This window comes from Sphaeramia orbicularis, chromosome 13 (assembly GCF_902148855.1).
Source record: "Sphaeramia orbicularis chromosome 13, fSphaOr1.1, whole genome shotgun sequence".
Taxonomy (NCBI): Eukaryota; Metazoa; Chordata; class Actinopteri; order Kurtiformes; family Apogonidae; genus Sphaeramia; species Sphaeramia orbicularis.
In genome coordinates this window covers 7691011-7708299 of record NC_043969.1, presented here as the reverse complement: position 1 = coordinate 7708299, position 17289 = coordinate 7691011, and the positions used below count along the sequence as shown (strand labels likewise).

At 36.0% G+C, this 17289-nt stretch overlaps 1 protein-coding gene across 1 annotated transcript in view; it reads right to left on the bottom strand.

Moving 5' to 3' along the window:
* Positions 1–4796, bottom strand: part of clcn2c (chloride channel 2c) — a 212325-nt gene extending 207529 nt beyond the window's left edge. Inside the window, exon 1 of the mRNA XM_030152536.1 lies at positions 4786–4796. The gene's annotated coding sequence lies outside the window, so the exon portion shown is untranslated. The remainder of the gene's footprint in view (positions 1–4785) is intronic.
* Positions 4797–17289: the final 12493 nt, after the last annotated feature.

The window sequence follows — 17289 nt, the reverse complement described above, 5'->3', positions numbered from 1 at the left end:
TAGATAGATAGATAGATAGATAGATAGATAGATAGATAGATAGATAGATAGATAGATAGATAGATAGATAGATAGATAGATAGATAGATAGATAGATAGATAGATAGATAGATAGATAGATAGTTAGTGTTGGATCCCACATGGACTGTAACATTTCTGAATACTTTAACCTGCTGCAGTCTTGAACCAGAAAAACCTCCATGATCTCCAATTCTAGATGGTTCTGCTACACACTGAAAATTACATTAAGTCATTTTCATCTCTGCAGGACAATTTCAGTTTGATATTTTTCTGATATTACAAGTCCTACAAGTCTTGATTTACAAGAGCTGAAAAAGGTCAGATGAAAAATGTTTGACATCAGTGATTTATAAATCCGTTGTTTGCCACAGGTCCCATAACGTGCAAAACCATTTGTTTTTGTACAACATGAATCATCAACATTGAGCAAAATGACATTGATTTTCCCCACAGTTCTATGTTGTTTTATGACATGGTTCATTGTCATTTTTATCTTAGTCTTTATATTTTTCTCTTTAACAGTCTGGGAATAGTTTTTTAAAAATGGATTTCTTTGTAAAATAACTTTACTGGGATGTAATCTTATCTTCTAGGTGAAACTCTTAGAACATGCCTCAGAATTTACTCACTAAGAGCAAGTCTTCATGCTGGGAATCTTTATGAAAACAGCTGCTGGATAATGAATCAGTGTAACATTTAGCTCAGAATTGACCTTCAGATCTGTGCAGGCAACAACTACATCATCATCTAGGACAGTGTTTGTCAACAGGGGTGGTACCCCAGGGGGTGTTGGGACACTGCTGGGGGGTGTTTGGAAGGAGAAAGTTAAGAGGCTGGCGGGGGAAGTTAGTCAGAATAAGGAGGCTCATAATGACGTAAAGGGGCGTTTGGTTAAAAAAGGTTGAGAAACACTGATCTAGGAGGATCTTTGAGTTACTGATGTGAGATTCTGTCAAAGAATGCTCAAACATTTGTATGGAAAGTAACTCTGGGTAGGGCCATGTGAAGACACCGTAGGCCTATCAGCTAATCAGATGGAAGATTATTCTGCGTATTAGTTCATGTGAGTGGGACATCAGCAACCCTAACCTTCAGATGTACCACAGGAAAACAAGTACTTCAGTAAAATAAATTGATACCCTGAATGATATTCTTATTTTTAATGCATCATAAATTAGTAACATAGCATCTATTATCTAAAACTGAGGTATAAATGAGATTTTATTTAGGCTGCAAAAACTAATTAGCACAATTCCTTCCATAATCATGTACTTCATATTTGTATATCAGTGACATGTTTGACATACGTGGTTTGATTTAATACCACACTTACAGCTTCCATCATAATTCTGCCAGACAATACAGCAGTGGTTCCCAACCTTTTCTGGCCCGTGACCCCATTGTAACATCACAAATTTCTGGCGACCCCAGATATTCAAAAACAGAGACTGTTTTTTTTTGCTAAAATTAATTTGTTTTTGATCATGTAATAGTTTGCTAGACTGTGTTGCAAATAAACGTTAATTTTAGACACATTTAGTCTACATAATGTGTATTATTATGGACAAAGGCAGAAAAACCAGGTTGAGATTACTGCACAAAGAGAAAATTTTATTTTCCTTGGCCAGGATATGTACAGTCAGTCCTGCTTGTATTTACAAGGCAGCAAATTAATACTGAACAAATAATAACTCAAACTATGAATTATGAAAGAGCTGCAGCATCTTAAACTGGTCACAATGAACATTTGAAAGATAAACAGTACCACAGTGCTTCAGTTTCAGCCTCACAGTTTGTCATGTCTTTATGTATTGGGATTGCCTCTCTCAACTTACCATATATTTTTTATTAGTAAGTTTTTTGGCTCTTTTTTTTTGGTCAGTTACAAGAAATTTCAGGTGAACCCATTTGAATTCTAGGTGACCCCAAGTGGGGTCCCGACCTCAAGCTTGAAAAATACTGCAATACAGCAACCCATAAGAAATGGATGATTGACCAATTAAAAAAAATGCTAAAGGGTAGACTGCAACCTTTTGCTATCTGTCTCTCATTCAGGTGTGCAGAGATTTTGTTCATAATTAAATGCATAAAATTATGTTTTCATTTATCAGCTGACTAGTGGCATGAGAGGCACATCCATTCATGATGATACTATAAACTAATGCAGAAATGTGATCAGAAATATTTTTTTATGAACAAATTTACTCTTGAGACAGATTTCGGATAAGACCTATTCTGACTTTTGAAATTCATTTTACACTAGCAAATGAGGCTACTGGTATTATTATTATTATGTATTTTTGTATTATTACAACAATTCTTATTTTCCCCTCACTCCCCCCTCTCTCTTTCTCACTTTCATTCACACCCCCCTCTCCCCCTTTTCTCTATCGCCCCCAACCAAGCTATATTGTTTAGTTGCTCTTTACATTTATGATCCTTTTCATTGTAATATGATGTTGTTGCTGTTGTTTGCAAATACTCTGTCATTGTTGTTGTTTTTTATTTGTTTCTTTATTTGTTTGATTTCCCCTTTATGTGTTGTTGTTGTTGTTATTTTTCTGTCCACATTATCTTAACTATCACTATAAAAAAAAAAAAAGAAATTCATTTTACTGCGGAAAAAAACTGATCTTGTTTCATTTCTTTATAGTTTTTAAAACTACAAAAGAAATAGAATGCACTGAAATGTATTCATTATTCTTTCTACTGGATAGAAAAAGCAGGGGAAGGAGAAAGGGAATGACACACAGCAAAGGCTTCTTTAATAATGAGCAAAACAAGTCGATGCCCAACAGTGACTGATATATGGCAGATGGAAAACTCCATCGTATTCGACACCTTACTCAAGTATCACAAGCCCGAGATGAACAAAAAGGCCCACATTCCTTTGCTTCCACGCTTTTGTTCTCCCCTACTTGATGTGTAAAACATTGTTTGTCACGTCTATATCAAGGTTAATGCAATCACTCAGTAATTCTAATACAAACGCTAATGGCTGTTGTTTGTGTGTGTGACAGTTTGTTTGATCGTGGCCTTTGAGCATGACAGATAAGGTCAGCAGAGCTAAACTCACCTATGGTAAATGAAGCAGTGGGATGTGTTGATGATCATTTCAGTTTCACAAACACATTTGTTGTCTTTTTTTAACGTATTCTCCAAGTCCTGAGTCCTTATTCACACATTCTTAGGAGTGATTTTTTTTTTTTTTGCCTCAGTCAGTCAGGAAGAAAAAAGGAACAAAAATGTGCTCTTAGAAATAGGTGTGCGTTTCCACTTTTTGTGCATGTACATGTTTAACGCCTTTACGTCAACTGTTGCAAATTTGCATCAAACCATTTCCGTTATGAAATCAGCCAAGATAGGATACGTATTCCCCCAATGCGGGTTCAGGAAGGTTTGATACATACCTGTTCAGGACACTGGAAATAATTTTGTGGCATCGATAAAACCATCTCCATCTCCTGAGACAGAAAATCTGTTTTGATGTTTTTTGATTACTATTGACAATCATGCCTGTTGTCACAAATTTGCATCATACCCAAATTTCTATCTATCTTATGTGCTATAGTCAAATGAATAATTTCCACTTAACTTGGCATCTGCTTGAAAGCAAAAACACAAATTATTTATTATCTTTTTAAATATACTTTCAGGTGTTAAGGGGCTAATATATAACAAATCATCTGTGTTTAGTGTTTAAAAACATCCACATACACTGATAGTTATATTTAGTTTGCATTTATTTTAAATCCTGGTTTTAATTTTTTTTTTGTTTTGTTTTTTTAATCGAACCCACAACCTTCTTGCTGTGTGATGATAGTGCTAACCAACCTAGAGCCATCCTAACATTGGATAAAAATAGCATAGCTTCATATGATTAGTGTGGTTGGCTTCACCATCATCATCCCTCTGCGATCTGTCATTCAGTGTTCGAGTATTTCTTTGACCTCTTAGTCTTTCTGACATTTTCTCCTCAGCTTATAGATTTTTTTTTTTTATCTCTAACTTTGAGGATTTTTTCTAAACTCTGCAGGGGAAATTTTCAGAAAAGATCATAACTCTGCAAATGTTACCTATATGAACTTGGCCCTGATTTTTCATATTCCAAAGTAAAGTTTCCATAATCAGGCAGTATTCCAGAGTCAGACTATCACCAAATTAAAACAAAGTGATGGAGTCTATTTCACAAAATGTATTGAATAGAATAGAACAGAATGGGGGTCAATAAGAGGCAGATGGCGTGACTCTGCCCTTTGCGTCTGCTGTGCTTGCGTTTCTCAGGTAGGTCAGCTGTTTTTTTTGACAGGAGCTGCTCAGCTGTGACTGTGCCACTCGGGGCCAGATTACTCCTTTTCACATCGTCTGTGTTGACAAGACGGATCAGTCTGGCTGGATGAAAAGCCCACAGCGGCTCGCAATTTCTAATCCTCCTTTTGATTTCTGTGGAAAACCCTTTTGACATCCTCCAGCAGGTCTGTCTGGGTCCAGCCTGTCGCTTTACTCTGCTGCCTTTCAATGGAAATACATTGACTTGTATTGTAAACATGCATTTTCACTGGAGCATTTCAATACTTATCATACTCACATGCATGAAAAAAGCTTGTAGAAATATTATTTTGCAGACTTAGATATTTGTGTGTTGTTTAATCAGCTTTTCATTCAGTATGTAATTGTTGTCTTGGATCCTTATACTTTTTATTAGAGCAGCAGATTTCATAATATTGAAAAGTAATAATCTTTGTTGTATGAAGGTTGAAATACTCTGAAGAGCAAAAACATATATATATCAGCTTCAGTTAGCTTTCCCTCATAAGCTATCATATTAAAATGCCTCCATTAATAACTATCATATTAAGTGAGAACTTTCTGCTTTTTAAGTATATTTATTTTTTAATACTTACAGGGTATTTTTATGACAATATGCTGGAAGATCAACTGAAGGGTCTAACTATGTTTTTTTTTTCTTTTTCACACATTCAGAAAAATATCATTAGTCGATCCATTGACCTTATTGTTTGCCTAACCCAGTAGTGGCTTATAGTGTAACTTCAAATAACATCTTTAAATAACCTTTCACTGCTGGATGTTTCACCTGATCTCTGTAATTCCACTGAAGCAGGTCATTTCATAATAACATTGTAGTCTTCAGTCTGCTGAAGGGCAGGGAAATGATCTCAAAGTGGGAAAAAAAAAAAAAGATAAAATGATACCACACAAGAGGAGACAGCGCAGTATGACAATGTTTACACTGACTCTATTGGCTGTGGTGAAAATTCCAATATTTCAGCTTGTCATTTTCAGTATATGCTGGGAAATGGTTTTCATAATCACAGAGCAAACCTGTCAAAGTTCAGCTTTTCATTCCACAGGGACAAATGAAGCTTATCACAGCACTGCACCCCAGAAATGTTTCAGCAAGCTTTTTGTCCTTCTGTCTCCAAAGAGGAATTGTGAACCAACAATAGATTGGGAAAAAAAGAGCAAAAACCCACAGTGTTGGAACCCATAGTAGGTTTGGTTTGTTGGTGTGAGTAGCCCCTCATATATTAGCATACAGTGTTATTCAGTCATGGATTAAAGCTTTCCTGTGAGGTTAGTAAGTCTATGTTACTTTAGAACAGTAAATGTCATATTTAAAAAAAAAAAAAAAAAAAAGTGATGGGACCTTCACCAATCAGCCATAAGATGGGAACACTGACAGGAGAAGAGCTAATAATATTGATTGATTTATTATAATGGTATCTTTGACTGGGTTGGATATCTGAGGCAGCAAGTGAACATTCAGGCCTTGAAACTGATATGCTGAAGCAGCAAAATAAGCCACATAAGGAACTGAGTGACTTTGACCAGGTCCATATTGAAACGGTGATGACTGGGTCAGAGCATCTCCACAACTGCAGGTTTTGTTGGATGTTCCTGGTCTGCAGTGGTTAGTACCGACCACAAATGAACTAAGGAAGGACATCCCAACCTCAGGACAACTGAGCATGTGTGGAAGTTGTTGGACAAATAAATCTGATCCATGGAGGTCCACCTTTCTACTTCCAGGACTTCAGAAATCTGCTGCCAACATTTTGGTTCAGGTACCACAGCACACCTTCAGAAGTCTGGTGGAGTCTAGGTCTCAGGTCAGAGCTGTTTTTGTGGAAAAAGGAGAACCTACATAATATTAGACAGGTAGTAATAATGTTCTGCTCCCATAGATGCTGGTTTTGTTGAGATCTGGTTGTTGTACTTTGGATACTTACAGGTTCTAACCACTTTACATTGATAATGAACAAGGTCTGGAGATACTCTGACACAGTTTCTCCCTTGTCAATGTTGCCCAGATCCTTAATCTTGTCTATTTTGCTATTTCTAACTTATCGACTTAGAAGATTAAATATCTAATATGTACAACCCACTGACAAGTCTCAGTGTAATAGGGATGATAAGATAAAGAAAATTAACACCATTTTTGCTGTCAGTGGTCAGAAAGTTATGGCTGATTTGTGTATATATTACTGAATGGTGGTAACAGACAACCGCATTTACCACTGACTCAGAGAACCCAAAGAACAATATACAGAAAGGTATAAATGTAATTACCAGGTGTATTATAAGTTTCCTGTTGTATTTAGTCTTTTTTTTTTTTTTTTTTATTTACTTAAAATTTACTTGATGATATTATGGAAAAAGTTGCTAAATGGTTATTACTGTGGTGCTGCTGATGCACACTATCATCGGTGGTCACACACGTCTAAAACCACATTTGAACAGGACTAGTATAGCATGTGGACCTTCAGGGATTTGGAAATGAATCCCCAAAGTTGATTAAGATAAGGAAGGTCTTTTTTTCACTCAAATTTAATGATATTATTCAAAGAATCTGATGTCAAGAGTAGGTTCATCAGTTTTATAGAAACACATTGAAAGATTTTCCTTACTGCTGTCATATGTGTCATTCTTCTTAACCCCCCCCACCCAAACCTCAATCTTCAGAAGGATTTAGGTTTGCTCTTTTAGGGAATATCTATGCTACAGAGATGATTTCTCATAGACTGCAAGGGAAGCTTGGCTTCCCTAAAATTACCAAAATTAAATGGTTAAATATGTACAGTCGTGTTGGCATTTCGTTGACTACAAATGTGTTAGAACACGTTCATCTCACAGACGAGTTTGTTCAGAATCAGCTTTATCACAAATCATTGGACTTGATGTTGTTAACTTCTCATACATTCCCATTGTACTGTTTTCGCATACGATCTATGGTCAATGTATTTGCCTGTAGAAGCCCGGCGTCCATGCACTTCAATGGGACTTCATGGAACAGTTTTTTTCATTGCCTCAAAACTGGACGGTAATTGGATAAATGCCACAATGTTGTCTGGACCCCGGACGCTCGGTGTCTCTGGGGGTGAATGGAGCTGTGGGTGGACCTCAGCTGGGCTGGGCGCTGGGTTTCCACATGCTGATTGGAGGATCAGTCGAATGGCTGAATCTCATTTGATTGACAGCTATTTTGAGATATACTCCTTCACTTGACAGAGTGCAGTTTAATACCGTTGCGCATACTGCTTGTGAAATCGAGAGAGAAACCACGACGAAATACTTGTTCATTTCTTGCACTGTAAATAAAACACACTCATTGCACTTCCTTGTTTCAATTTAACATAATTTCAACGTTTTCTTGTGTAGTTGGTACGATAAGGTCACTGACCATTTTCTTAAAAAGGAACGGAGGGCCGAATTTATGTTTAAATAACTTGAATTTTTTTTTTTTTTTTTTATGTAAGCCGACAATGAGCTTCCCCTCTCTGAAAGAGGAGCAGCTGCCATTGCTATGCTATATTGTGGCATGACCCTCCTGAATATCCACTAAAAAGGCTTTTAATGCTTCCACTCATCATCACCAGCACCATATCACTCACAATGAGGAAATAGAAATGGTTGGAGGAAACAAAAAAAAAATGTTCACATCACTGCAGATCTCAGATACCAATTTGCACTGGAATAATATTATTACAGTATATAATGACAGGTGAAAACTTCCAAGCACAGCAGTATTAATGTTAAAAAAAAGTTGTATCTTAAATATTGTGAATTCCCCTGTCTGCATATTCCAGTTCTAAATATCACATTTTTTCTATAATGAAATTAAGTGCTTTATTGTTATGTGTCCTTTTTACCTGTAATATGATATGATGATACGTCAGTCTACTCACTTAAAATACAGGTTTGCAACATTAGGTTTGCTGGTTAAACTCATAAAGACTCAGCGCTACTTTTGGGTCATTTCCCTAATTAATTTTTCTCTGTATTTAACCTTTCTTAAGCGATTTATCACCATTTATCATATATTATTTTGTTTATTTTGTGTTTTTTCAGTGTAAATTATGTATTTTCCTATAGTTAATTTTCTGATCATGTAGATGTTCATAAAAGTTCAGATTAAAGTTGAGGGATATTATATCAGAAACAGAGAAAACTGAAGAAAAAGTGACTTTTTCAGCAAATCTATCATTAACTGAACATAAATCCAGTGTTTCCATCCACTGTCATTGATCCAACTCCATGGGTTTTACTGGTGAATCAATGTTGTTGAAGATGACGATGTTTCCATGGTAACTACTGAGCCTCTGAACGTCCAAATTGGGTCAAATCTGATGACTATGAAAAGACAACAAACTGCATTTTATCAGAATTAGTTTAAGATATTGATAGGATTAGTGGTTCTAAAGTTATTTAGAACATTTTAGATCGGTGGATAGTTTTGGTCACCAGTGGATATTTGGGTCTTTATGTGTTAATAAAGTTATAATGACCAAGGTTACAAGATGCCATCTGGATGTATGGGAAGTATGTACAGTAGAAACAAACAAAGGTTTCTGGGAAAAAAAAAAAAGCTTCTATGAAAAAAAGAAGTTGTATTTAGTGTGACCTCTCTTTGCAGTTAACTTGCCTTTTATTCAGACAATATGAGATTTTGAGGACGAGCCACAAGGCAAGTCACTGTCTATCTGAATCCAAACTTCAAATATGACTTTTTTAGACAGCAAAATCTACCTGAATACATTCTTGATCCAATCTGGTGACTGTAATAACATGGTTCAGCTGCAGCTCTGCTTCTTGTAAGTATGACGACTACAGCACAAATACGCAGTCATTGCTAAAGATAGTGGTGAAAAACACATCAGCATGGATTGACTCAGTGCTAATGGCAAAATGGAAAAATACCTATATACTGGAGTCATACAGGAAACACTGGGGCTCCATTTAAGGTATTATTCACTTGTTTATTTGGACATTTTTATATTTATATGGTAGTTAGAGGCAGACAGGAAGGGCGGGGAGAGAGAGGAGAGAACATGTAGTAAAGGTTCCTCCAAGAGAATCCAGTTTCCTCTAACATGAAAGTGTGATCATGCATATAAACCAAAGACACAACAGACAACTTAGATGACTAAATGTCACTTATCTCTTATATTATAGCACATAAACATTCATTTACATAAAGAATGCATTCTGTATATATTACATATTTTTTTGAATGCATGCGTAATTTCATTGTGGAAAAGGTCATATTTTTTCCCCAGTGTTATTGTCCCTTCAGGCTTTTGTTCCTGTGGCTGATGTGCAATAAACCAATTAAAAAGGCTTTCTTTAAACTACCCACGTCTCACAGCTTTATGTTTTATTTACATCATTACACTTCTTTCTAGACAGCAGGTTGTATCTTTCATTAAAGGATTAATACTACGCCTCCTCTTTTGACCCTTGCAGATTTGTAATGGTTTTACTACCCGCTTCACTGCTTCATATTTTTTATGTGTGGTTTGTGTTTATACCCAAGTACATTGTGTAAATTTGTTTATATTCTCTCTCCATGCTCACCACTAAAGCATGTGATGTTGTTTGTTTCAGTGTGTCTGTGCGTGTCCTTTTATATGTATATTTTTCTGCAGAAAAAAATCTAACTTGAGATCTTCCACCTCCTCCTCTTTGCAGAGAACTCACAAATATCCTGAAGCTATGTGTGTTTTGTAAAAGTACAACAGAGCTCACAATGCTCTTTAAAATATTACCAAACACTGACACAAACCGATTTTTACAAAAGTGGAGTAGATTTACCACTGATTTTCAGTAATAGGAACAAACAGGTTCATTCATTCAGTGAAAAGTCAGCTTGTGCAACACTGCAACACTGACCTCTTTTGTTGGATATGCAAAGACACTCCAGATACATGTAAATTAACACATGTACACTTTACACAAAATGACATTTGGACACTGAAACTCTAAAATCACACCATACCCTAAAACCATGCCAACTATAAGTTGGTTTGTTGACCACAAAGACATCTGGATTGAATTGGCCCACTTGCTTTTAATAGCTGTTGGTGATCTCAAAGTGGACACATCCTTATTTACAGATGTACAAAGCAGTCAAATGGAGCACCTAAATAAATAAAACTAAAGATACTTTGCAGAATCTTGCCATCTCGGTTTGAGATTTGATAGTAGTTGAAGTATCCAGATGCTTTACCTCAAACCAATAATACTGAAAAACTAAAAATACTCCACTTCAAGTAATACTTGTGCCTTCAAAAGCATTACTTAAGTTGAAGTACATAAATATTGTCAATAAAATGTAAAGTATGAAAGCAGTAAAAACCAGTGGAAAGTAGTTATCATGCAGTAAAATGGTGCCTGTTAGTGTTTTCTTGCTGTAAGCGATGTTTGGAGATTAATTTTACTGCTTTATGTTTACTACTCTCTGTATTTAAAGTTGAGCTCATTTGGACAAATTTATACACCAGAGGCAGATCCAGAAAAAATGTGTGTGTGTGTGTGTGTGTGTGTGTGTGTGTGTGTGTGGGGGGGGGGGGGGGGGGGGGGGTTATAAACATACATATGTGATATCCCTCTCCAAATTGTCATATCGCATGACTGCTTGCTTTGTTTACAGAACATACTGTGCATTACGGTCATATTTCACAACACAATATATACTTTAATCTTAATAAACCTTGAAGCTTAGATGTAAACAGCACATCCCCAAAAGTAGCAAGACAATCAGATAGCAAATAGGTCGGCCATTAGACCAACAGAGATGTAGCTCAATAGATAACACTTCAGACTTCTATGCAAACAACCAGGGTTTGAATCCTGGTCGAAGCAGCAATTTTTTTTCTGCAGATTCTCAAATGGGGGGGGCACCGAGGGCACTAGTAGGTAAATGCACCATTGTACACTGTTGACTTTTTACACTCAAGCAATGCACCATATTGTATTCTGAGATCATTAAATGTGTGTAGTGTCTCTGTCCTTGACACTAAGAAGGCAACTTTTGAAGAGCTCAGAAAAATAGAGCTGTTCTCATCTCTGTAGCTGCATATTCTAATGAATTCAAGACTGTTTTAAAGAGTTTATTTGTCCATTTTTTTACTAAGAATTTTAGACGCAACATACGCTCACACTTAATCCTTTCATTTTCTTACAGACATTGAAAATCATAAAGGACAAAATGGAGGAATGGTGTGAAAAACTGTCATAAAAAATTTTTAAAAGCTGTCGTATACAGTATTGTGCAAAAGTCTAAGGCAACCGTTTGGTTTATTGCTTTAGCAAATACCACACAAATGCAGTTCTCAGACTGCATATTAATATACATCCAAGATATACAGGGAATATTTACAGCATTAAAAACAAAAGTTTAGGGAAAAATCAGCATCTACAACCAAGAAAGATCACGTTTAGTGTGATCTCTCTTTGCACTTTACGTGACTTTAGCTCTTTTGTGTAGACAATCGCAAATTTACATAGTTAATTTTTAGAGTTTTACACCAGATTTCATTAAACACATGCCAGACATCTCTTATTATCTTATCTTTTTGTCATGGGAACACAGGTCAGATTATATATTGACTCTAGACTGTAGAAGTTGATCAGTTGAGAGTGTTGTGTGTTTATAGCATACACGTATGTCTGAAGAAAAGAGATTAAGAGATAAATTAAAACTGTGCAAAAACAATAAAGCCAGAGGTGACATAAGACTTTCACACTACAAATGTAAAGCTGAAAATGGAAACACTCGTGTACAGTAGAAATACAATACAATACAATATAATATAATCCCATACTTCAATAAAACCATTTAGTTGAGCTTAACTTCAGATGTAACATGTTCAGTAAATTTAAGGCATTAGTTTTTTCTTTAAAGCATCCCTGTATTATGTTTTTGATAAACATGTGAGTGAACCTTGTTACTTTTAGCCGAAGAGAAGTGTTGCATCACTGCAGTTTCTCTCTGCTCTACTGGTTTTGCTTTTGCCGCACTGCAATTCTACCATTTTTTTTTTTTTTTTTTCAGTCCAGCAGCTGTTTAATAAAACCTCTGAGAAAGCATTCTATTTGCAGATGAGTATTAAACTGCAAACAAACAAAAATCAATGCCTCTGTGAGTTTCTACAATTAAATACGTATTAAATCTTAGGTGTTGCATATCCATCTGGTTGTTTACTGAATAGTTTTCCTCATGTTCTTTTACATGCTTTGATAAATAGGGTCCCTGATCTCCATCCAACCATCTCTCCAGAGCGTTTGGAGAGACGCCTCACAACCAGCATCATCAAAACATTAAATGAGAGGATGGAGATCAGTGGCAGGTGAATAATCAAAGTTACATTATGGCTCATTCATTACATCCATATTATAAGACCCTGAAAACAAGTGCTGTGACTCTGGAAACTACAAGTAAAAACAGGGATTTAAACTTGTTAAATCTGAAATGTGGAATGAGAAATGCATCTGAGTTGTACAGAGTAACTGAGATGAGAAATAGTGTCCATGTATATTATCAGAATGCATAGATCTATGCCAGACATTATAAACTGAGGCCATTACGCATTTGCAGCTTTATAATCAATAATAGATTAGAACATTTCCAAATATCACATAGATGCCTCTGAGCTGTGTGTGTGTGTGTGTTTTCACACTTTTCCTGTTTTATTGCATTTAGGTCCTGTATATCTGCAGTGTGTGTATGGGAATCTGGGCTTCTGTGCAATGCGTTTGTGTGATTAAGTTAGATATGTGTGCGTATGTCTGTGTTTCATGTAGGCCTATGGACAAAATAAACAAATAAAAATGTTTCCTCGTGTGGCTTCAGGAGCTGATCGGTAAACACAACCTGTCATCACGCTGCAGCTTTGAGGTTAGCCAAGTGAGATGAAACAATATGATATACACACATAAACACAAGCGCTGTGTTTTCCTGTTCTCATCCATGTCGTGCTTTTGTTTAGATTCACCTCTGCAAGGCCAAACATACTTGTTTTACTGTAGTGATGCACTGATGGTTTGTGATGCCTGTGAATATTTAAGTAATATCTTGTGAATAGGCTTTCAAGTGCCAGTTAAGCAGCTGGGTGCCGTCCTGTAAAGCGATGATAACACAAAACTATTTATGTGTCACTAGCAGATGTTTGGCTCCTTTGCTCATTGCAAAGCTTTGAGCTGAAATGAGAACTTGTCACAGGTCCTAAATTAAGCTGATAAGTCTTGTAGTTCAGCATATAAATGTCAACAGCAACAAATAACCTCTGGATGTTGTGATCTCAAAGTGGCTGTAGTAAATTCTACAGGAAGAGAAAGTATTTGGGGATGTAGTGACGCAACTTAAAATCACTCCACAGCCTCTGAATGTTTTGCCTCATTAATGTAGTAGTTGATAATGGTTTCATCAACTGTGATGACTTTGTAATCCTTAAAGGGATAGGGATCTATTACAGAGGAATTTAATACTATATGATATGTATAATACTGTACATATGTAAATAATATTTAATTTTCATTCTAATTCTATATTTATATAAATACCAAATTTCCTGTCTTTCGCTTTATATTTCACTTTTCACTCATTTGTGGGGGGGATTTCTACCTGTCTTTTTCCCTGTACTTGCCTTTTAGATGCTACTGCTGTTAACTGTGAAATTTCCCCACTGTGGAATAAATAAAGTCATATCTTATCTCATCTTACTGAACACGGTTTGGTGCAGGAACGAATTCATTAGACTGATTTGCATATGTGTTAACATGTCATAAACCTCTAACATTAATGTCTGACTTCATTCACAACAGTTGAATCTCATTCATTTGTTCATTCATTATCTGAACCTGCTATATTCTTACTAGGGTCATGGGGGCCTATCCCAGCTACTTATGGACGAACGTGGGGTACACCCTGGACATTTTGCCAGTTCATCGCAGGGCTGACATATAGAGACAAACAATCACTCTCACATTCACACCCATGGGCAATTTAGATTAACCAATTAACCTATCAGTGCATGTCTTTGGATGGTGGGAGGAAGCCAGAGTACCCGGAGGGAACCCACGCAGACACGGGGAGAACATGCAAACTCCACACAGAAAGGTCCCACACCCCATCAACTGGTGTTGGAATCAAACCCATGACCTTCTTGCTGTGAGGCACGAGTGCTATCCACTGCACCACTGTGTCGCCCAGTTGAATTTCAGTGTCCTCCATAACAACTCAATCGTTAGCTGTTCTACTGGAGCCTCATATCAGCCAGGACTGGATGGTCCATAAGAGCTATTCATTTAAATGAATAAATAAATAAATAAATAAATGTGTTTTTAAAAAAAAAGTTCTTTGCAGCCTTGTAATGGGTATACATGTTTCTCATTCTCTTTTCTTCAACAAGAAACAAGAAAATACAGGAAATATATGCACAGCCTTAAAAGACACACAAAAGCTGGCCTAAATGTGTTTTAGATGTTAAAGCCATTATTCATCATGACCCCTGACCCCATGACAAGAAGCAACACTAACAATTAGTAACATCTGACATGTGTTGAATAAAACCTGGTGTAAAACATCAGAAACTGAATGCCATGAATCTCATACTGTCTGAACAAAAGGGTCAAAGGCATATTAAGTGCAAAGGGAGATCACACTAAATACGACCACTTTGGTTCATGGAGGCTGTTTTTTCCCTGAAACTTTTGTTTTTACTGATGTTCATACTTCACATATATCCACATTGGATCCTTTTTACAGAGACTGAGAAATGCATATGTGTGGTCATTAGAACTTTAATAAACCAACAAACCTAATGTTGGACGAGGGCTGTATGTTTCTGATAACATTTGCTGAGCAGGTGATATAAAACTCTGCTCTGATTTTGGGAATCAAGATTGTCCCCAAGACACAATTTTTGACACCTTTATTCAGTCAGAAATGTTTTGATTTCCTTGATCTTTTGTGATTGGACAAATTTTTCTTTGTTTGCCAAGACGCCTTAAAGCAATTAATCTGCTCCAAAAGTCACAGGTGACAGTTGAGTCCTGTTGAACCTGTTAAACCACCATTTAGTCTACTCTCCCTCTATATTTTACACAAGGACTTTCATTTAATGGAGGATGAGGCCAAGTGGTCCACATCTTGTGTAAGAATCATGTCTCATCAGTGTTCTGTAATTCTATATTTCATTTCTTTTCATCATATTTATAAAATTAAGTTCCTTTTTTTCAAAGTTTGAAGTGTTTGTTGAATCTGACATAGCTTGTACAGGCCATTGTATGTAAAATAAATGAATAAATAAAGGCAAATGTTCATACCTTAGAATGAGTCTGTTATATCCGTCCATCACGTTTGTACTATAACCCATCATGGACAAGCTGAGCGCTGGCTCTACCGAGAGCTGTGGAACGTGTGGAAAGGGAGGGCTGCTCATTTGGTTGCAAATGTACCAGTGTTTGGAACTAAATCCTAAACACTCCTCTAACCTAAAATAGCTTGTTATACTTTTCACTACTTTTCACCAAAATTGTCTGCAAAAAAAAAAAAAAAAAAAAAGGTATCACAGCACCCATGGGAACCACAGCTCCCCAGATAACAGAAAAAATTAATAATTCACAACATGACCAGGTTTTATAGGCAACAGACTGACCACCTGGAAGTATTAAGAAACTGGAGCTCATCATGTATCCCTAAAAGTAGTTATCTCAGGCCAACAGCATTATTTTAAAAATAGTAAAAGTTCTTAATTTGTTCAAAACCTATATACATTAATCTTTTCACCTGTGATGCTGTTACTGTCTACGTAGGAAAGGTGAAGGGTTTAAAGGACAAGATCATAACATAGAGAAGCAAAATTTAAATATTAAGAAATACAATAAATTAGACCCATAGTTTGTCTGAAACTGAGACTGTAAAAAGTGAGACAAATGTGAATTCTTGTTCAGTTAACACATAAAAGCAGCATTTACTGTAATGTAGTTTTAACATATTGATATTAAGTTGAATTGAACATTCATTGGCTTATTTTTCAACAACCTTGAATTCTCACCTGATTATGTTTCTTTTTAACGTAATATTTGATAAATACATAAAGTTTAATGGTACTTCGATGAGTAAAACTTGTCTGTGTAATACATCTAGCACATGGTTTTTGAATTGTGAGCTGTAAGAGATGTTAGGTTTAGGGGTAAAAGAAATAAATTGTGGCAGCTAAATGACACTTAACCTCTCACTAGCAATCCAATTGTCATTTAGTATTAAATACTTTAAAGTTTCTTCAATGAAACATTTGTCATTATAGCTATGCTACAGTAATTAGGTTAAGTTTATTTTATAATATTCCTGAGCACCAAAATATCAAAACTATCGAAGCTAATGGGACTGGTGTATGCAGTTTAGGTTGTCTTTTAGCCTTATACAATTTTTTTTCTGAACCTAGAGGCTATTGCCTTTCAAATGAGGTGCCATTGGTAAATTGTGGTCCTGTGATTCTTCAGTTATAATCTTTGGAACACAAATTAGGTGGGAAAGAACACTTACAAAAGATTTATATTTCTCATAAAGCTAAAATTAACTGAAACTATTTCAGAGGAACTAATTATAGGGTTCTGGCATATCTACAGGGTGGGGAAGCAAAATTTACAATATTTTGAGGCAGGTATTGAAAAACAGTGTGTGACCAATTAGTTTATTGAAAGTCATGAGAATTTAAATCTTCAAATCATATTTTACTGCATTTCTAAAGGTCTTGTTGTCTACCTCAAGTTCAATTGCCATTTTTCTCATGGATTTGGTTGGATCCTTTAGGATTTTGGATTTGAGAGCTTTAATAAAAGCTTTGGTACGTTTTTTGTTGCTTCCTCCACTTCCAGACTTTCTCGTAACAGTTTTGCTCATAGTCATTCTCTTCTTTACATTATAAACAGTCTTTATGGACACTCCAGCTATTTTTGAAATCT